The following is a 22,330-nucleotide window of genomic DNA, read 5'->3' on the forward strand; positions in this document are numbered from 1 at the left end:
GATATTTAAAATATAGCACTTTTTAATTGATTTTTTTGGACCTACCCCAGCCCAATACCCTATCCAGCCCAATAATCCAATACCCAATACACTAACCCAACTACCCATACCCATGCCCCGACCAATTAAACCCGCTCCATGTAAAATCTAATCCTGGTCGTTGATCTCAGAAGAACAATGGCCCTAAATCATTCACCCCCTTCTAAATATACCAAACACCCCCAAACCCTAATTCATTTCTTCTCCCCACCTGCCATCTTCTGATCCTCTCATCTCCTCGCCTCTTTCACTCTCAAACCCTAGTCCGCCGTCATATTTTTCCTTTCGATTCATGGGATCTTCCCTTGATTCACTGCCTTATTTGGCTCTGTTTCTTTACTGGCTACCTGATCTTGATGTTAATTGATTCATTTTCCTCAAATGGCAAGTGAATATCAAGAGATTCGAACCAGATCTGGTTCAAAGTCTCTCATATCTTGGCTCTTTCCATCTATGTTCATCCTAATACTTGTGAGTACGAATATTTTCGTATCTTAGGATTTCAAATCTCTAGTTCACACCAGATTTGGTTCAACTTCTGTTTATTTTATGAATCTGGCTATTTTTTGGTTGAATTGTTTAGATCTGAAACGATTTTATGTTCGTTTTGGTATTTCTCCTTTAACATTTCAGTACCTCTGTCTCTATATTTTCTAGTCTTTTTCTATTATTATTCCTGACCGATCTCGTTTATCTTAGAATTAGGGTCTTGATTTCAACAGACTTTTTTGCAAAAAAATGTTTAACCTTTAAACGTTTTCGTCTCTGGGTATCTGTTAGGGTTTTCTTATTTATTTTACTTACTATATGTCTTTGTATTTCTGTCTATTTGCCTAGGATTCCGATTATTTAAATGTTCATTTTACTGTTTCTGCCTGTTTGCCTTTAAATCTGTCGATTAATTTTACTTATCTAAATTAAGGTTTGAAATTAGTCTTTCCTTTAGTAGTGGTGTTTACTTATTCGATTTACCCGTTCTTACCTTATTTGGACCAGTATTTGATTTATAATTTGTGCTACTTCCCTTAACTTAACCTTACTGGCCTGATTTTATGTTCTGATTATTAAAATCGACTTCTAATTAATTTTGGAATTATTTCTTACCTTATTCAATTTATTACTTGACTACTGATTGATTTCATTAACTGATAGCCTGATTTTATGCCTGTTAATTGATTTATGCCGACTCTAAATGATGTTAATTTATTCTCATACCTTATTTGTGTAGGACTGATTTATTACCTTATTTGTTTACTTCATTGAGTGCTATTTAAACCCCCTTCCTCACTCCCTTTAGGACAACTCTACAAGTCTCGAACTCTCTGATTCTTACTAAGAAGCTTAAGCTCTCTCTTGCTCTCTTGTTCTGATTTCTGTGCTAAGCATCTCTTAATTTTGGCCAGCTGAAAACCAAGGCCAAAATTATTCTGGAACCTCATTGTTGTGGTATACTTACTTGCTTTCTCACTTAACTGGTACGCCCTAACTCTTGCTATTCTGTTTCTCTATGCTTTATTCGATTAGTCTATTTTAATCCTCCGCATAATTCTGCTTTCTATATGACTACGTGATCCTATTTAGTAACCATGTTAACATAAGTCAGTTCAATAATGTGACCCCTTTTTCTAAGTTAGTTTTAATGTTTAGTATGTTTTTTTCTTTCTAAACCTTGCCAGATACTGTAAGTATGTAATCAAATATGTTTGTGGTTTAATTTATAGGTCTAGTCTGTTTCTGCCTCTGTGTTTAAGCCATGATTGCTTTAATATTCAGGCTAATCAAATGCCAATTTGTTTGAACTATGTGCTGAACATGAACTTTGTTTGTTTATTGGTGCAGTTCTATTTGTAACTCTGTATTCTAAATTTGCTTGCTTCTGAAAAATAAACTATTTCAAAACTTGCCCCTTACCTTTTAAGCACTGGTTTTCAAACTCCTATTCTTAGTCATTTAGGTTCTCACCACCCCCAGTGTGAGCACTGCTTATGGTCCTTGAAACTCCTCTGAACTCTGACATATTGGGGCTGATTTTCCAATCTTTTATGAATTTTTTGCTGAATGCATGGTTCTGATGTGAGCATTACCGGGGTCCCTGAGGTCCTTGGGAATTTTGACATATTGGAAACCTAATTTTATATGCCATAGATTGATCACTATTATGCTCCAGAGTTGTTGTGTTTGAAGTCCTGGTTCCCTGGTTTAGATTAGGCCTACGAAGGCTCCCTATAGTGTAATCGTTACTATTATGTAATTCATTTATTCTTGGCTGTGATAATCTTTGTAATAACAGATTTGGGGTTTATTAGTAAAAGATGGGGGGTTCTTATACCTTTGTAAAACTGGGTAGAAATTCTGTCTATAGGTTTAATTATATTGATTGAATTACGTGAATGCTGGACTATGTTTAGAGATCCTGCCTATAGGATTTTCTTGATTCTGTGCTTGCATGCTAGAAATCCTGCTCAATAGTACTTTTCGCTTGATTCTGCATTAGAAATTCTGTTCATAGGATCTACACATATTTTCAAACCCAATGTGCATTAGTGACCATGTCTATAGAACTTTTTGTTGATTATCTTTCATGACAATCTGTTAATTTCTATCCAAATATGATTAATAGATATCATGCCTATAGGAATAAAAATCAGTTTCAAACCTATAAATCATGCTTATAGGATTTAAAACTAATAGATATCATACCTATAGGGTGAAATCAGTTTTGAAACTTAGAAATCTTGCCTGTAGTAGTTTAAATCAACCTCGCAATTAGAAATCATGCCTATAGGGGTTTAAATCAATTCAGCAATTAGAAAACATGCCTATAGGATCTAAAAGGAATAAAAACTGTCTTTATGAGTTAAAATTAGTGCTAATCTCAGAAACTATGTCCATAGGTCTGTAATTAATAAGCTCGTAGAAATCATGCCTATAGGATTCTGTTAATCGATTTTGAATTCAATCGTTATTGACAATCACTTAGGCAATGTATTTATAGGACTTAATAATTCTGGGTTTAAAACTGTGACATACTACTGCCTGAAATACCCATATCCATGTCGAATAAAATCAGTAGGCAAACAAATAGGCCCAATGCTCGCCTTAATAAAATTGTCTTTACACTTTGTTTTTCTCACGTAGATATCTTGCCTATAGGATTCCAAAATTAACAAAGTTTGCTGATTCAATTGCGTGCTTTTGTTGTTTATGTGTGGAGGTTAATGTAAGCCCATACTTGTTCTTTATTTGAATGTCCTACTTGTTTTTGTTTGTTGCCTAGATTTCACATTTTTAAATAGTATAGAATGGTCTAGAACTATCCCAAATAGAGGTCCTAATACCTCCAGAGCCATAGGTAAGGGACGGTTAGTGCACGCATAGAGTACTATTTAGAATCAACTAGTACGCTTTAGGTAACAACTTAAAGATAATAATTACATAGTAAAGAAGATGATAGCCCGTGCTCTAATGCTACGAGTAACACCCCGACTTGAGGGAGCTACAAAGCATTGCATGGAATGATCCTATGGCACCCCTCGAGGTCCAAAATGGTGGGTCTCGACCGAACATAAATTAAGCGAATTAGTCTAAAAGGGGAGAGAACAATATTTGACAGATATAATATTTATATTAAACTGAGGTATAGGGGTGGTCCTAAGTTTTTTAGCCTAATCTATAATGGAAAAGACAATGAGAATTAAAAGTTTTGAACGTTGTTTGAGTATATCACAAAAATTCGGGTAGAGCAATTCAACTCCCTAGAATTGAAGCAGAAAAATAAGGAAAGAGGATAGGAGAAAAAAAAAGAGAAAAGTGTGTAATTGAATCTTTGGACTGGGTACGGGAGTTGTTTAATTGGGGTGCAGACCGACTTCAGAGAGATTATGCTGGGCGACTACATTCTTAATTCGTTGTGACGTACAAGCATGAAGCATGTCATGCTCTCTTAAAGACATGGCTTGCGCCCTGGAAGATCACGTCTTTGAGGGCAGTAATTTTTGAGCTACGTCGCATATGCTTCGTGCAGTCATGCACAATGGAGATTCAAAAGTGTGGCCATCAGATGTTTGGGATTATGTTGCGGGATAATATGTCTGGGGCAAGCAGGAAAAGGTACAAATGGTGGACAACATGATCATGTGGAGGTTAACACCTCATATATACATAGAGTTCGTCAACCAAATGCAGGCATTGAGGCACAGCAACAATCACAAGTAGCTGAATACAAAAGGTGCAGGTACACTTTAGATAGCACGAAGAGTGGATACAATAAAATACTTGTGCTCTTCTTACAGCCCAACCTTCAAGTGGTGGTATTAGTATTCTATACTCATTCCACTGGAGGGCAAGCTGGGGACGGCATAGGGTTTACATCGATAGCAATGGGCAAAACTCCTGCCCAGTTTCGACCAACGTATCTCGTAACAAGCTGGTTTTGGATACGATTTCTGGGTAATGTAGCTATCGTTTGGAACAAATGCCAAATACAATTACACACTAATATAACTCAGGGATCAAATCATGCAAAAGGTTCAAGCAAATACACATAGTTCAGTCGTGAAACGGGGCTTAAATATACCATTATAGAGCAGGTTTGGGATTTGCAAGTCACAAGGCATAACTGGCTACTCTTAGCAGAAAATCTTGAAAGAAGATGGGGCTACATACAGGCACAACAACTAAGCAGGGCATCCAAGGAAGGAACTCACAAAAGGAAGTTAATGGTGATCAGGAAGAAAGCAAGCAAAAGGGAGAACAAAAATGAAGCAAGAGAGCAGTTGTTTACAAGAATGGAGCACTGGTTCATATGTTGGCATGACATGGAACAAGCTAGAGTTTTTGTGGATAGATTGATTCATATTCAGAAACTACCACATCATTGGAAGGACATTTTCCTTCATATCATGGAGACAGTACTGCCAATGCATGAAGACAAGGGATTTCGTAGGCATCTTTTGCTTAGTATAGTTAGTATTCTGTCACGACCCGGATTTCCCACCATCGGGTGTCGTGATGGCGCCTACTATCGGAGCTAGGCAAGCCAAATATGTAAAACACCTTTCCTGCTTTCTTTCAAACAATAAATAAATGAGACAAAATCTAAGTTAAAGACTTTAAATCTAAAGCGATTGAAAACCAAAAGTGCGGAAGTTTATTACACATCACTACCCAAGGTCTGGTGTCACCAGCTCACGGACTACTATAGAATACTACAAACAATGTCTGAAAGGGAATACATCATGTTTGTCTGATACAAGATGAACAAACGAAAAACATGGAAAGGGACTTCGGCCTGTGAATGCCAGCTAGGCTACCTCGAGAGTCCCTGGACTGAAGATAGCTCCCAGAAGTCCTACTGCTGCGGTCCGTAGCTGCTCCTTGATTTGTGCACCAAAAATGCACAGAGTGTAGCATCAGCACAACCGACCCCATGTGTTGGTAAGTGCCTGGCCTAACCCCGGCGAAGTAGTGACGAGGCTAGACAGTACCTACCACAATTAACCTGTACAGATATATATATACAACACGTGCAAGAAAACAATAACAAGATAATACAAAGTAAAACTGGGAGGGGACATGCTATCGGGGAGTAACAGATAAAAATGAAATAACAAGACTCCGGTTCCCATGATGTATATATATATATATATAAGTGGACGGCGTGCCACACGATCCCGTAATATCATATATAAGTGGACGGCGTGCCACACGATCCCATAATATCATATATATAAGTGGACGGCGTGCCACACGATCTCATAATATCATATATATATAAGTGGACGGCATGCCACATGATCCCATAATGTCATATATATATAAGTGGACGGCGTGCCACACGATCCCATAATATCATATATAAGTGGACGGCGTGCCACACGATCCCATAATATCACATATATAAGTGGACGGCGTGCCACACGATCCCATAATATCATATATATATATAAGTGGATTGGGGAGAAACAGATAAAAATGAAATATCGGAAATAAACAGAAGAAACTCTGGTTCCCATGATGTCTATATATATATAAGTGGACGGCATGCCACACGATCCCATAATATCATATATAAGTGGACGGCGTGCCACACGATCCCATAATATCATATATATAAGTGGACGGCGTGCCACACGATCCCATAATATCATATATAAGTGGACGGCGTGCCACACGATCCCAATTCATCTTTATCACAGTGCACAATATGTCACCGGCAACAGAGGCCAATAACCAAGTGGACGGCGTGCCACACGATCCCATAATGTCATATATAATATCTGACTTCATATAGTAGACCCCTTCAGGGAAGAATAACAACTCAATACCTTTAACCCGGCAAGGGTACAGCTAACAACCCAAAATATCCCGACAAGGGAGAATATATATATATCAGTCTACACATCCCGGCAAGGGAGTATTCACAACACATTCTCCTTCTATATCATTCTTCCTCAACCATTCACATTATATGAAACTTATCAAATAAACAAGGAGCTTGTATTACATTATTCGAACTAAAAGCAATCAAGACTCACGGTCATGCTGGACTCCGGTGCATAGATAACCGTCACCATGCCTATACACCGTACTCCACATTAGCAAGTAGCAAATATCATCCTAATCCTATTCCCTCAAGCCCAAGTTAGAACAAACACTTACCTCGAATGCTCCAAACTCAACTCACGCTTCTAGTATAGCTTTACCTCTTGATTCCACCACCAATCCGCTCGAATCTAGTCATAAGTTACTTAATCACATTAATAATTACTAAATGAATCATCCCCAATGCATGAAAAATAGATTTTTCAAGGTTTTTCCCAAAAAGGTAAAAAATACCCCCGGACCCACGTGGTCGAAACTCGAGGTTCGGACCAAAACCCGGTTACCCATTCCCCCATGAATCCCAATAGATGATTTGTTTTTAAATCGGACCCTAAATTGAGGTCCAACTTCTCAATTTGTAGAAAACCTAGGTTCTAGCCAAAACACCCAATTTTCCCCATGAAAATCTTTGATTTGAAGTTGAAATCATGTTAAAAGATGTTAAGAAATATAGAAATTAAGTTAGAAATCACTTACCAATCGTTTTGGAGAAGAAAAGTTGTTTGGAAAATTGCCTCTTAGGTTTTGGGTTTTTGAAAAGTGGAAAAATGACTGAAAATCCCGAATTTATACCTTTTGCTGGGGGCTGGCGCGGACCGCGCAGAAATGCACCGCGGCCGCCCCGAGGGAGGGAAAAAGTGGGCTTCCTCTGAACCCACCCAGCGCGGACCGCACTGTTTTGGTGCGCGGCTGCACTGGTCGACCTGGTACCCCCTCTGAACCCCACCACGCGGACCGCACAGAAAAGCCCCGCAGCCGCGTGGCTGCCAGCGCAGACCGCGCGAAAATGGTCGCGGCCGCGCCGGACCTGCAACTCCTGAACCTGCATTTTTCTTAAGTCTAAAACCTTCCGGGCCCCACTCAAAACTCACCCGAGCCCTCGGGGCTCCAAACCAAACATACATATGATCTTAAAAACATCTTATGGTCTCATTCGTGTGATCAAATCGCCAAAATAACATCATATACATAGAATCAAGCCTCAAAACACATGATTTTTCTTTCAACTTCATAAAACTCAAATTCCCCATTTTAAGTCCGAAACACGTCATATCACGTCCGTTTTTAGCCAAACTTTACAAATAGTGCTTAACACATATTTAAGACATGTACCGGGCGTCGGAACCAAAATACGAGCCTGATACCTATATTTTCTAACTCCTTTTCATTTCAAATTTTCATATCAAATTTCAGAAAAACAATTTCTTTCAAAAATTCATTTCTCGGGCTAGGGACCTCAGAATTTTGATTCCGGGCACACGCCCAAGTCCCATATTTTTCTACGAACCCTCCGGGACCGTCGAATCACAGGTCCGGGTCCGTTTACCCAAAATGTTGACCGAAGTCAACATTATGCATATTAATACCAAAATTCATCAAATGTTTCACATAATTCACATATTCTAACATAAAAACTTTCCGGCTACGCACCCAAACTGCGCACGCCAATCGAGGCAACTAAAAGCGAGGTTTTCAAGGCCTCGGGAGCACGGAACAAGGAAGAATTACGGTGATGACCCCTTAGGTCGTCACATTCTCCACCTCTAAAACAACCGTTCGTCCTCGAACGGACAAAAGAAAGAAGTACCTGTGTCGGGAAATAAATGAGGATAATGGCTCCGCATATCGGACTCGGACTCCCAGGTCGATGCCTCAGGAGGCTGACCTCTCCACTGAACACGCACCGAAGGAAAACTCTTCGACCTCAACTGTCGAACCTGCCAGTCTAGAATAGTCATCGACTCCTCCTCATATGACAGATCCTTGTCCAATTGGACAGTGCTGAAATCCAACACGTGCGATGGATCTCCGCGATACTTCTGGAGCATAGATACATGAAACACGGGATGCACAACTGACAAGCTAGGTAGAAAGGCAAGTCTATAAGCCACCTCTCCCACACGATCAAGAATCTCAAATGGACCAATGAACCTAGGGCTGAGCTTGCCCTTCTTCCCAAATCTCATCACGCCCTTCATAGGCGATACACGGAGCAATACCCGCTCACCGACCATGAAAGCAACATCTCTGACCTTGCGGTCTGCATAACTCTTCTGTCTGGACTGGGCTGTATGAAGTCTATCCTGAATAATCCTGACCTTGTCCAAGGCCTCCTGAACCAGATCCGTACCCAATAATCGAGCCTCTCCCGGCTCAAACCATCCAACTGGAGACCGACATAGCCTACCATACAACGCCTCATACGGAGCCATCTGAATGCTAGACTGGTAGTTGTTGTTGTAGGCGAACTCTGCTAAAGGCAAAAACTGGTCCCACGAGCCTCCAAAATCAATGACACAGGCTCGGAGCATGTCTTCAAGAATCTGAATTGTCCTCTCGGACTGACCGTCCGTCTGGGATGAAATGTTGTACTCAACTCAACCTGGGTTCCCAACTCTTGCTGAATCGCTCTCCAGAAATGCAAGGTAAACTACGTACCCCGATCCAAAATGATAGATAGCGGCACCCCATGAAGGCGAACAATCTCCCTGATATAAATCTTGGCTAACCTTTCGGACGAATAGGTGGCTGCAACAGGAACAAAATGCGCTGACTTGGTCAGCCTATCAATAATGGCCCAAACTGCATCAAACTTTTTCTGAGTCATCGAGAGTCCAGTAACGAAATCCATCGTAATCCTCTCCCACTTCCACTCGGGAAGTGCAATCCTCTGAAATAGACCACCGGGTCTTTGATGTTTGTACTTAACCTGCTGACAATTCAAACACCGAGCCACGTGCGCAACGATGTCTTTCTTCATCTTACGCCACCAATAGTGCTGCCTCAGATACTGATACATCTTCGCGGCGCCCGGGTGAATAGAATACCGAGAACTGTGGGCCTCCGCTAATATCAACTCTAGAATCCCATCAACATTGGGCACACAAACTCGCCTCTGCAATCTCAATACACCATCATCATCTAAGGTTACTTTCTTGGCACCTCCACGCTGCACCGTGTCTCTCAAGACACACAAATGGGGATCCTCAAACTTCCGCTCGCGGATACGCTCTAATAGTGAGGAACGAGCAACCGTGCAAGCTAACACTCTGCTAGGCTCAGAAATATCCAACCTCACAAGACGATTGGCCAAGGCATGAACATCCAAAGCAAGCAATCTCTGGCTGACTGGAATATAAGCAAGACTACCCATGCTGGCGGACTTCCTGCTCAATGCATCGGCCACCACATTGGCCTTCCCCGGGTGGTATAAGATAGTAACATCATAATCCTTTAGCAACTCTAACCACCTCCTCTACCTCAAATTCAACTCTTTCTACTTGAACAGATACTGAAGACTCTTGTGATCAGTGTAAACCTCACACGTCACGCCATGTAAGTAATGCCTCCTGATCTTCAAGGCATGAACAATGGCTGCCAACTCGAGATCATGAACCGGATAATTCTTCTCATGGATCTTCAACTGCCTCGAAGCATAAGCAATGATGTTGCCTTCCTGCATCAACACTGCACCAAGCCCAATACGAGACGCATCACAATAGACCGTATATGGCCCTGAACCTGTGGGCAAAACCAATACCGGTGCCGTAGTTAGAACCGTCTTGAGCTTCTGAAAGCTCGCCTCACACTCGTCCGACCACCTGAACTGGACACCCTTCTGGGTCAATTTGGTCATAGGGGCTGCAATGGATGAAAACCCCTCCACGAACCGACGGTAGTAACATGCTAACCCCAGGAAACTCCGAATATCCGTAGCTGAAGCTGGTCGAGGCCAGTTCTTGACTGCCTCTATCTTCTTCGGGTCTACCTGAATACCTGCTGCTGATACGACATGACCCAGGAATGCGACCGAACTCAACCAAAACTCGCACTTCGAGAACTTAGCATACAACTGACTATCCCTTAGGGCCTGAAGGACCACTCTGAGGTGCTGCTCATGCTCCTCCTGACTGCGGGAGTATATAAGAATATCGTCAATGAAGACTATCACGAACAAGTCCAAATAAGGTCTGAACACTCAGTTCATCAACTCCATGAATGCTGCTAGGGCATTAGTCAATCCAAATGACATGACCAAAAACTCATAGTGCCCATACCGAGTGCGAAATGCTGTCTTAGGGACATCAGACGCCCTAATCCTCAGCTGGTGGTAGCCAGATCTCAAATCTATCTTTGAAAACACCCTCGCACCCTGAAGCTGGTCGAATAAATCGTCGATCCTCGGCAGTGGATACTTATTCTTAATTGTAACCTTGTTCAATTGCCGGTAATCGATGCACATTCTCATCGAACCATCCTTTTTCTTAATAAACAACACCGGCGCACCCCAAGGCGAAACACTGGGTCTAATGAAACCTTTCTCAAGCAAATCCTGCAGTTGTTCCTTTAACTCTTTCAACTCCGGCGGGGCCATACGATATGGCGGGATAGAAATGGGCTGAGTGCCCGGGGCCAAATCAATACAAAAGTCGATATCCCTGTCGGGCGGCATACCCGGCAAGTCTGAAGGGAAAACCTCAGGAAACTCCCGAACAACGGGCACAGAATCAATAGAAGGGGCCTCCGCGCTAGAATCGCGAACATACGCCAAGTAGGCCAAACATCCCTTCTCGACCATACGCCGAGCTTTCACATACGAGATAACACTGCGGGTACAATGACCAGAAGTCCCTCTCCACTCTAAACGGGGTAAATCCGGTAAGGCTAAGGTCACGGTCTTGGCATGGCAATCCAAGATAGCATGGTACGGGGATAACCAATCCATCCCCAATATAACATCGAAGTCGACCATGTCCAAAAGCAACAAATCAACACGGGTCTTAAGACCCCCAAACACTACGATACAAGAACGATGAACTTGGTCGACCATAATAGAATCACCCACCGGTGTTGACACATAAACAGGAATACTCAACGAGTCACTAGGCATAACCGAATAGGGTGCAAAATAGGACGACACGTATGAATACGTAGATCCGTGATCAAATAGCACAGAAGCATCCCTATCACCGACCAGAATGGTACCTGTAATCACAGCATCTGATGACTCAGCCTCTGGCCTGGCTGGCAAAGCATAACAACGGGGCTGGGACCCACCTCCCTGAATCATATCCTTGGGACGATCTGCTGCTGGCTGACCCCTACCTCTAGCGGTCTGAGCTCCACCTCTAAGACCTCTACCTCCACTTCTATGTCCTCTACCCCCGCCTCTAGCCGGCTGGGCAGGCGGTGGGGCAACTGGTGCCTGGATTATCGGGTGAGAACCCTGCTGCTACAAGATGCTGGAAGCTCGAGGGCAATATCTGGCAATGTGACTCACATCGCCGCAGGTATAACAAGCCCTCGGCTGCTGAGAAAAACGAAGTGGTGGTGCACTGATAGGTGCTGATGGTGAACTGAAGAGCTGCTGGTCAGAATACTGTGGCTGAGAACCACGACCACCTGGTGTACCATGAGAAGCCTGGAGAGTTAACTAAAAGGGCCTCGAAGGATGGCCTCTACCATAAAAATCCCTACCTCCAGACGAGGTACCACTGAATCTACCAGAATGACGGGGCCTCTTATCAGACCCATGACCACCTCCCTAAGCAAGTGCCATCTCTATCCGGCGGGCACCATCTGCCGCCTCCTGAAATGAAATCTCACTACCGGCACTCATGGCCATCTGAACACGGATTGGCTGGGCCAACCCATCAATAAACCTCCGCACCCTCTCTCTATCGGTGGGGAGTATCAACAATGGCATGACGAGCAAGATCAATGAACCGGGTCTCATACTGGGTGACCGTCATAGGACCCTGCTGGAGACGCTCAAACTGCCTGCGAAGAGCATCTCGCTGAGTAACTGGGAGAAACTTCCCCAGAAATAACTCTGAAATTTGATCACAGGTCAATGATGGCGACCCTGCTGGCCTGGCTAAACAGAAATCCCTCCACCAAGTCTTGGCGGATCCTGCCAGGCAAAAAGTGGCGAAGTCGACCCCATTGGTCTCTACAATGCCCATAGTCCGTAGAACCTCATGACAGCTGAATATGAAATCCTGAGCATCCTCTGAGAGGGTACCACTATATGTGGTTGTGAAGAGCTTGGTGAAACGATCAAGACTCCACAAAGCATCCGCGGACATAGTCGCACCATCGCTAGACTGAGCCGCAATACCTGGTTGGGCTGCCACAGCTGGCTGAACTGCCACGACTGGCTGAACTGCTGGAACCTGAGCCTGAGGAGCTACTGGCTCTGGAGTACGAGTATCGGGAGTCTGAACTCCTCCCCCAGCCTGAGATGTGGCTGGAGCTACGGGAAGCAAACCCGCTCTAGAAATGCCCTCCATAAAGCCTACCAGTCGGACCAAAGCATCCTGAAGCACTAGAGTGGCTATAAAACCCTCTGGGACCTGACCTGGGCCCACCGGAATAGCTGGGGCCGGAACCTCCTCCTCAAAATCGATCTGAGGCTCTGTCGCTGGAAATGCTGCTTGGGGATGAGCTCTGCCCCGGCCTAGGCCTCTGGCACGGCCTCGGCCTCGCCCTCTACCCCTAATAGGGGCTGCTGCTGGGGGCTCAGGCTGTTGCGCGGTAGAAGAGGAAGCACGTGTCCTCGCCATCTGCGAAAGAACAGAGTGGAAAGACAATCAGTACTTGAGAAACAGAATCGCACGACAAGAATGAACAAGGTGAAGTTTTCCTAACTCAGTAGCCTCTGCGGGATAAATACAGACGTCTCTGTACCGATCCCTCAGACTCTACTGAGCTTGTCCGTGAGTTGTGAGACCTAAGTAACCTAGTGCTCTGATACCAACTTGTCACGACCCGCCCGGATTTCCCACCATCGGGTGTCGTGATGGCGCCTACTATCGGAGCTAGGCAAGCCAAATATGTAAAACACCTTTCCTGCTTTCTTTCAAACAATAAATAAACGAGACAAAATCTAAGCGGAAGACTTTAAATCTAAAGCGATTGAAAACCAAAAGTGCGGAAGTTTATTACACATCACTACCCAAGGTCTGGTGTCACCAGCTCATGGACTACTACAGAATACTACAAACAATGTCTGAAAGGAAATACATCATGTTTGTCTGATACAAGATGAACAAACGAAAAATATGGAAAGGGACTTCGGCCTGTGAACGCCAGCTAGGCTACCTCGAGAGTCCCTGGACTGAAGATAGCTCCCAGAAATCCTACTGTTGCGGTCCGTACAGCTTCCTGATCTGTGCACCAAAAATGCACAGAGTGTAGCATTAGCACAGCCGACCCCATGTGTTGGTAAGTGCCTGGCCTAACCCCGGCGAAAGAGTGACGAGGCTAGACAGTACCTACCACAATTAACCAGTACAGATATATATATACAACACGTGCAAGAAAACAATAACAAGATAATACAAAGTAAAACTGGGAGGGGACATGCTATCGGGGAGTAACAGATAAAAATGAAATATCGGAAATAAGCAGAAGAGACTCCGGTTCCCATGATGTATATATATATATAAGTGGACGACGTGCCACACGATACCGTAATATCATATATAAGTGGACGGCGTTCCGGATAATATCATATATATAAATGGACGGCGTGCCACACGATCCCATAATATCATATATATATATATATAAGTGGACGGCGTGCCACACGATCCCATAATATCATATATATATAAGTGGATGGCGTGCCACACGATCCCATAATATCATATATAAGTGGACGGCGTGCCACACGATCCCATAATATCACATATATAAGTGGAAGGCGTGCCACACGATCCCATAATATCATATATAAGTGGACGGCGTGCCACACGATCCCATAATATCATATATAAGTGGACGGCGTGCCACACGATCCCATAATATCGGAAATAAACAGAAGAGACTGATTCCCATGATATATATATATATATATATATAAGTGGACGGCGTGCCACACGATCCCATAATATCATATATAAGTGGACGGCGTGCCACACGATCCCATAATATCATATATAAGTGGACGGCGTGCCACACGATCCCATAATATCATATATAAGTGGACGGCGTGTCACACGATCCCAATTCATCTTTATCACAGTGCACAATATGTCACCGGCAACAGAGGCGAATAACCAAGTGGACGGCGTGCCACACGATCCCATAATGTCATATATAATATCTGACTTCATATAGTAGACCCCTTCAGGAAAGAATAATAACTAAATACCTTTAACCCGGCAAGGGTACAGCTAACAACCCAAAATATCCTGACAAGGGAAAATATATATATATCAGTCTACACATCCCGGCAAGGGAGTATTCACAACACATTCTCCTTCTATATCATTCTTCCTCAACCATTCACATTATATGAAACTTATCAAATAAGCAAGGAGCTTGTATTACATTATTCGAATTAAAAGCAATCAAGACTCACGGTCATGCTAGACTCCGGTGCATAGATAACCGTCACCATGTCTATACACCATACTCCACATTAGCAAGTAGCAAATATCATCCTAATCCTATTCCCTCAAGCCCAAGTTAGAACAAATACTTACCTCGAATGCTCCAAACTCAACTCACGCTTCTAGTATAGCTTTACCTCTTGATTCCACCACCAATCCGCTCGAATCTAGTCATAAGTTACTTAATCACATTAATAATTATTAAATGAACCATCCCCAATGCATGAAAAATAGATTTTTCATAGTTTTTCCCAAAAAGGTCAAAAATACCCCCGGACCCACGTGGTCGAAACTCAAGGTTCGGACCAAAACTCGGTTACCCATTCCCCCATGAATCCCAATTGATGATTTGTTTTTAAATCGGACCCCAAATTGAGGTCCAACTTCTCAATTTGTAGAAAACCTAGGTTCTAGCCAAAACACTCAATTTCCCCCATGAAAATCTTTGATTTGAAGTTGAAATCATGTTAAAAGATGTTAAGAAATAAAGAAATTAAGTTAGAAATCACTTACCAATCGTTTTGGAGAAGAAAAGTTGTTTGGAAAATCGCCTCTTAGGTTTTGGATTTTGAAAAGTGGAAAAATTACTGAAAATCCCGAATTTATACCTTTTGCTGGGGGCTGGCGCGGACCGCGCAGAAATGCACCGCGGCCGCGCCGAGGGAGGGAAAAAGTGGGCTTCCTCTGAACCCACCCAGCGCGGACCGCACTGTTTTGGTGCGCGGCCGCGCTGGTCGACCTGGTACCCCCTCTGAACCCCACCACGCGGACCGCATAGAAAAGCCCTGCGGCCGCGTGGCTGCCAGAGCGGACCGCGCGAAAATGGTCGCGGCCGCGCCGGACCTGCAACTCCTGAACCTGCATTTTTCTTAAGTCTAAAACCTCCCGGGCCCCACTCAAAACTCACTTGAGCCCTCGGGGCTCCAAACCAAACATACATATGATCTTAAAAACATCTTATGGTCTCATTCGTGCGATCAAATCGCCAAAATAACATCATATACATAGAATCAAGCCTCAAAACACATGATTTTTCTTTCAACTTCATAAAACTCAAATTCCCCATTTTAAGTCCGAAACACGCCATATGACGTCCGTTTTTAGCCAAACTTAACAGATAGTGCTTAACACATATTTAAGACTTGTACCGGGCGTCAGAACCAAAATACGAGCCCGATACCTATATTTTCTAACTACTTTTCATTTCAAATATTCATATCAAATTTCAGAAAAACAATTTCTTTCAAAAATTTATTTCTCGGGCTAGGGACCTCAGAATTTTGATTCCGGGAACCCGCCCAAGTCCCATATTTTTCTACAAACCCTCTGGGACCGTCGAATCACAGGTCCGGGTCCGTTTACCCAAAATGTTGACTGAAGTCAACATTATGCATATTAATACCAAAATTCATCAAATGTTTCACATAATTCACATATTCTAACATAAAAACTTTCCGGCTACGCGCCCGAACTGCGTACGCCAATCGAGGCAAGTAAAAGCTAGGTTTTCAAGGCCTCGGGAGCACGGAACAAGAAAGAATTACGGTGATGACCCCTTGGGTCGTCACATATTCATATTGTGATATCATTGTTGAGCTCATTACTCAATATTGATAGTAGGTCGTATTTAGATTTCAAATTTGATGCCTTTCATTTCGTTAGACCTCCGGACATAATAATTTGTTTCTTTTTTTTTAGTTTTTCATATATATAAAACCTAGCCCTAGGCGCTTGCCTAGCGGATTGCCAAAAACAAAATCCCCTAATTAAGGCACTAATTATAGATTGCATATAATTTGTAGGTAATCCTTGTTTAGGGTGGGTAATATATAAAGCTAGAATAATTTTAGTAAATAAGTTTCAAATATTGTATAGGAAGGAAAAAATTCCTATATTGTTTCAATTAAATTTCAAAGAGTCGTTAGTCGTATTAGTTTGGTTAAGTGACTGAAATAATTGGTTACTTCGGTTAAAAAATCTGGGAATTGCTTCATTTTGGGAGAATTACACTAAACTAACTGCACAAAAATGACAGTTGTGAGCACTTAACTTTTGCCTCACCAAAAATTACTCCCACAAAATCAATAAATAGATTTTTTCTTAATTGTTTTTAATTTTTTTAATAGTTTTTTTAGGAATTTCTGGTAATTATTTGCATTTAGTTGTATTTTTCATGCATTTTTAATATTTTTTAAAATCATAAAAAATACCAAAAAATATTCAAATCATCATTACATAGAATTTGTAGGTCTTAATTGAATTTAGAATCTAATTGCATAAGTTGAATGCATTATTAAAACAAGATCACAAAAATGATGTTCATTTTTACATTTTTAGCTTTTAGTGTTAAATTAGTAACTTTCTTTCAGTAATTTAAAATTAATTAATTATGTAAATAGTATAAATAGATAATTAGTTTAATTTTATAAATTAAATTAATTTATAACTTAATTTAGGATTTTAATTAATTTAATTAGAATTTAAAATCAAAGAAAAGAGAAGAAAATAAAGAAAAGGAGAAGAGACCATTTTGAGCTTCAAACTAGATTGGGCCAAATACAAATGACCCAAAAATGCTCAAATCCACCTACGTCTAATCCAGCCCACCCCCTTTCTAAAATCTGGTCCAGCCCCAACTAAACCTAAACGATGTCGTTTCACCTAGCTAAATCTCAACATTCATCAAATGCGATCCAACAGCCAGGAACTCACCTAATCCTACCCATATAACTGTCCTAACGTAGTTCCCCCCCCCCCCAACCTAGAGACAACCTTTAGAATTATATCTCTCTATCTCTCATACCTCTTTTCTCTCACCACTATACGCCGCCTGCCGGAAATCGCCCCATGACGGCGGCGTCATCCCATATCCTTCCACAATCACACCCTACACTCCTCACTTCATTTTCAACACAAATCCACCATCAATTATTTCAAAAACTTCCCCAAATCTGACCAATTTCAAATCTAAGAAATTCAGAAAACCTAAATTTAGTTTTTTCTGGAAATTTCAAGAACGTTTTGGCTCAAACTTACATGAGTCGATTGCTCTTGACACGAGAAATCGATTTATGTTAGTTTGGTTCATTTCGAAGCTCGTCAGATTTCGGCAAAGTCACCACTGACGGGCCAAGCTTCGCCGCCTTCATTGTTCGTCGATTCACTTCATTCGTCGACTCATTTTCTGACCAAAATCAGTATACTTTTCTTTTCCCCCTTCCTTGTTTCTTTTTTCTATTTCTAAATCATTAATTTAGGTGTTAATTATTATTTTTGATTAGTTCAATTAAAAGTAAGTTTATTTAAGTTAATTGCATTTAGTTAGTAACATCATGTTTAGTTTAGTTTGGATTTGGTTAGATTGTTAATTGATCATTGTCTGAAGGTTACATCAATATGTGATTGTTTAGTATGTTTTCTTTTCTGAATGTTTAGCATGTTTCTGATTGGTAATTAGGGGATTGTTAACAATTAGTTTAATCGCATATAATGGTGTATTGTCATTTCTTTATTTTTTACTTTAGAATTTTGTTTTTAATTCAAAGGTAATTTGTTTGATCTTCCATTAGTCTTGATTTTTCTTTGGTCATTGGGCTGGATCCGGAGTTGGGCATGTTTGTTGTTACTTGGACAGGCCCATTGGTATAGAAGGCACAAATGGAGTAATATTAGATATTGGTCCATGTTGACCGCTTGGTCCAGGTTTTTGCGTTGCTATTAAAGTAATTACAAAGGTGTAGGAGGGTCGTTTAGTATTTAAAATTGAAGGAATCTTTGGCTGTAACTGCCTAAGAAGGTTCTGGAAATAAGGGGAAGATTAAAATGCAATAAAGATAAAAGAAATTAGGTAAAATTAGGGTAATAAGGGTTAAAATCAGAAGTAAAAGGGTTAGAAAAATGTGAGTAAATATTTGAATGGACAGCTAGCTGTCTATTTTCTATTAAAAATATGCTTTTCCTAAAATTTTAGGGGATGCATTCATTAGAATGATTTCATCACCCTTTTCCTATATAAGACCTCACCTTCCTTTCACACACACTCTAATTCCTGCATTTTCAGAGATATTCCTCTTGACTCATCTTTATTCCAATTTTCTCACAAGGATTCTAGAATTCTAGCTTTTCAATTTCATAAAATATCAGAAAAACTAAAAAAAAATCTTTAGTTATCTTTGTTCATTGGTATTGGGCTTCATCTTTCTGGCTTCTAAAGCTCAATTTAACTTCAATCCCTACTATTTGTTGTTGTACTGTCAAGCTATTGGTTGAATTTGAGTTCTGACCGCTTTTGTCCAAATTCAGAGATTTATTTTCTCTTTTCTCTACTGTGTTTACTGCTATTAAGGTATTGATTTTACTCTTATTAGATGTAACAGCATTTGAATGTCATAAATATCATCAGATTTGCAACCATAGATTGACTACATGCTTGGTAAATGTTCTGTAAAGTAGTCTGGTCATTTATGTGCTTTCTTTGAATATATTCTGTCATGTCTATCTGTGAGCAAAATTGGATCTGAAATATTAGCATATAGTAGCAGTCTAATTCTGAACATAATTGTTAATGTTGTAGTAATCATGGAACCTTTTTGTGGTTGCGTTAGCTTGATTAGTTAAAATGAAGTTAGAACTGAGATTTTCAGGTTGGTTTGAAGCTGAAGAAAGACCCATATCCAGCAGTATAGTAGTGAGTAATGCCATGTAAACTTGGAATTTTGAAGAAGAAGTCTAGTAGTGTTCATTTGTGTAATGATGTATGTATGATTATGTTTGGGACTTGAAGTTTGTTTTTCTGCATAGCTGATGTAAAAAATGAGTTTTGAAAATAGCCTGTCACGACCCATTTCCATAATAGGTCATGATGGCGCCCAACACCGTTGTCGGGCAAGCCAACGCGGAAATATAAATAAGTTCTCATTTTATTTTTACCTAAATAATTACAGCAATTTCTTAAGTTAAAGTTAAAATAAGTAATAACCAGTAATGTACCAAAATAATTATACAAATTCCCAAAATAATCGTCTACTGATTTGTGTGTCAAGACATGGTGTCACAAGTTATGGGCAATTAGTAGAATATACAAAAGAATAAATCCATCATATTGTCCGACATAGAATAGATAGCAAAAATAAATAAGGAGAGACTACATCAAGCTGCTGAACGGCACAGGAAAGGGCAGCTCACCGTAGAAGTCTCGAACTATGCTCAGGGATGCGCACCAGACTGATAGCCAGATGTACCTGCCTCAGATCCTGTACAATTAAGTACAGAAGTGTAGTATGAGTACATAAACAATATGTATCCAGTAAGTATCCCGTCTAATCTCGAAGAAGTAGAGACGAGAAGTCGACTTGACACTTACTAGGGTCAAATAATATGAGAGATGAATTATACTGAGCATGGATAAAACAAATAATTGGCAGTGTATAGCAAGAACTAACAGGTCCTCTCCTAAATAATATCACAGCTGGCAACTTACATTCCAGAACAAATAGTAAACTCAAGTCAGAGAAAAATACTGAGTAAAGCATGCGCAAGTAGTGCCGAGGTCGTACGGCCTGATCCAACATAAAAGTAAATTGTGCATTGCCGAGGGTCGAACGACATGAACCATAGATGAATCTATTACCCCGCTCGCAAATCAACCATATGACGCGGTCAAATGTAATTAAACACATCAACAATCAGACAAGAACATATACTGGGGAGGAATTACTCACTGAATTATCAATTACTCTTTAAAAAGGCCAAGAAAGATCATATTCCTCTTAACTAGTCTTATTTATCATAATCACCATGAATTAAGCAATCCGAATTAAACATAGAGTTGCAAGAATACCACATAAAGCATGCTTCCGGGTCCTAAACTACCCGGACTTAATATAATAGTAGCTACGCACGGACTCTCGTCACCTAGTGCGTATGTAGCCCCCGCATTTAGTAGCAAATTATTCAATTATTCACCTATAGGGACAATTCCCTCTTACAAGGTTAGATAGGAGACTCACCTCGATCCAAAGCATACTTTCAATACCAAGAATGAGCTCAAACTCTCAATTTGGAGCCGAACAATCCAAAACTAGATAAACGAGGTAGGAACTAGTTAGTACAAGCTCCCAAGATTGCATTCTAACTATTTAAGAAATTTCCAACCCGGAAACACAAGTTTCCAAAAATTCGACCCCGGGCCCACGTGCCCGAATTCCAAAAAATTTCAAAGAAAGTTGTTCTTTGTAACCTAAGGATCAATAATATATGATTTCTACTTTATTTCATAACCAATTCTGTGGTAAAATCTATGTTTTATCAAAACCCTAGGTTTTGCTCTAATCTCTTGATTTTTCCTAATCTTTATGTGTTAATCTACCCAAAACTCAAGTATAAAACTTAGAAATAAGGGGGATGAACTTACCTCAAGATGCTAGATGGAAATCATCTCTCAAGAGCTCCAAAATCGCCCAATACACGAGTGCAAAATGGGAAAAAATGACTGGAGCCCGTATTAAATGAAGCTCACTGCTTAAGTGATTTCCGCATCTGCGGTCAGGGGACCGTATCTGCGAGAAAGTGTCCGCATTTGCGGAATTGGACAAGCGGGGCTGGGACCGCTTCTGTGGTCTTAAAGCCTCTTCTGCGCAGCCGCTTCTACGGTTTTGGGCCTGGCCTGCCTTGGCCGCATCTGCGAGAAGATGACCGCTTCTGCAGTTTCGCACCTGCGGCTACCAACCGCAAATGTAGTTATGACAGAAACCAGATGCTTCAGCTCTTTTCAACTTTTCCAACTTCACTCGAGCCTCGTCCGATTGACGCTCGGGGATTCCGAGACACGCCCGAACATACCGACAAGTCTGAAATCATGAAACGGACCCGCTCGAACCTTCGGAACACCCGAAACAATGTTAAATCTACGAATCACCCCCTAAAACCAATTGAATCAAACTTATGAACTTCAAGTTCTTAAATTCACTTCTAACGTGCCGAAATGTACTTATACTACTCGAATTGGCACCAAATTTTGCAGGCAGGTCTTAAATGTTATATTGGACCTGTACTAGGCTCCGGAACCAATATACGAGCCTGACACCAACGTGATCAATCATTATTTAGTTTCTTTAAATCCTTAGAATTTTCACTTTAACAATTTCTAATAAAAATTTATTACTCGGGCTAGGGACCTCGGAATTCATTCCGCGTATACGCCCAGGTCCCATAATTTCCTACGGACCCTCCGGGACCGTCAAAATATAAATCTGGGTCCGTTTGTAAAAAATGTTGACCAAAGTCAAACT

At 41.2% G+C, this 22,330-nt stretch overlaps 1 long non-coding RNA gene across 1 annotated transcript; it reads left to right on the forward strand.

The window, feature by feature from the left end:
* Nucleotides 1-260: 260 nt before the first annotated feature.
* On the forward strand, nt 261-19,824 carry LOC107816152 (uncharacterized). Its single transcript, XR_001654867.2, has 3 exons — nt 261-510; nt 1,443-1,514; nt 19,685-19,824. It is a non-coding gene; the product is annotated as an uncharacterized LOC107816152 (long non-coding RNA).
* Nucleotides 19,825-22,330: the final 2,506 nt, after the last annotated feature.

The sequence above is a fragment of the Nicotiana tabacum genome, chromosome 22, assembly GCF_000715075.1.
Source record: "Nicotiana tabacum cultivar K326 chromosome 22, ASM71507v2, whole genome shotgun sequence".
Lineage (NCBI taxonomy): Eukaryota > Viridiplantae > Streptophyta > Magnoliopsida > Solanales > Solanaceae > Nicotiana > Nicotiana tabacum.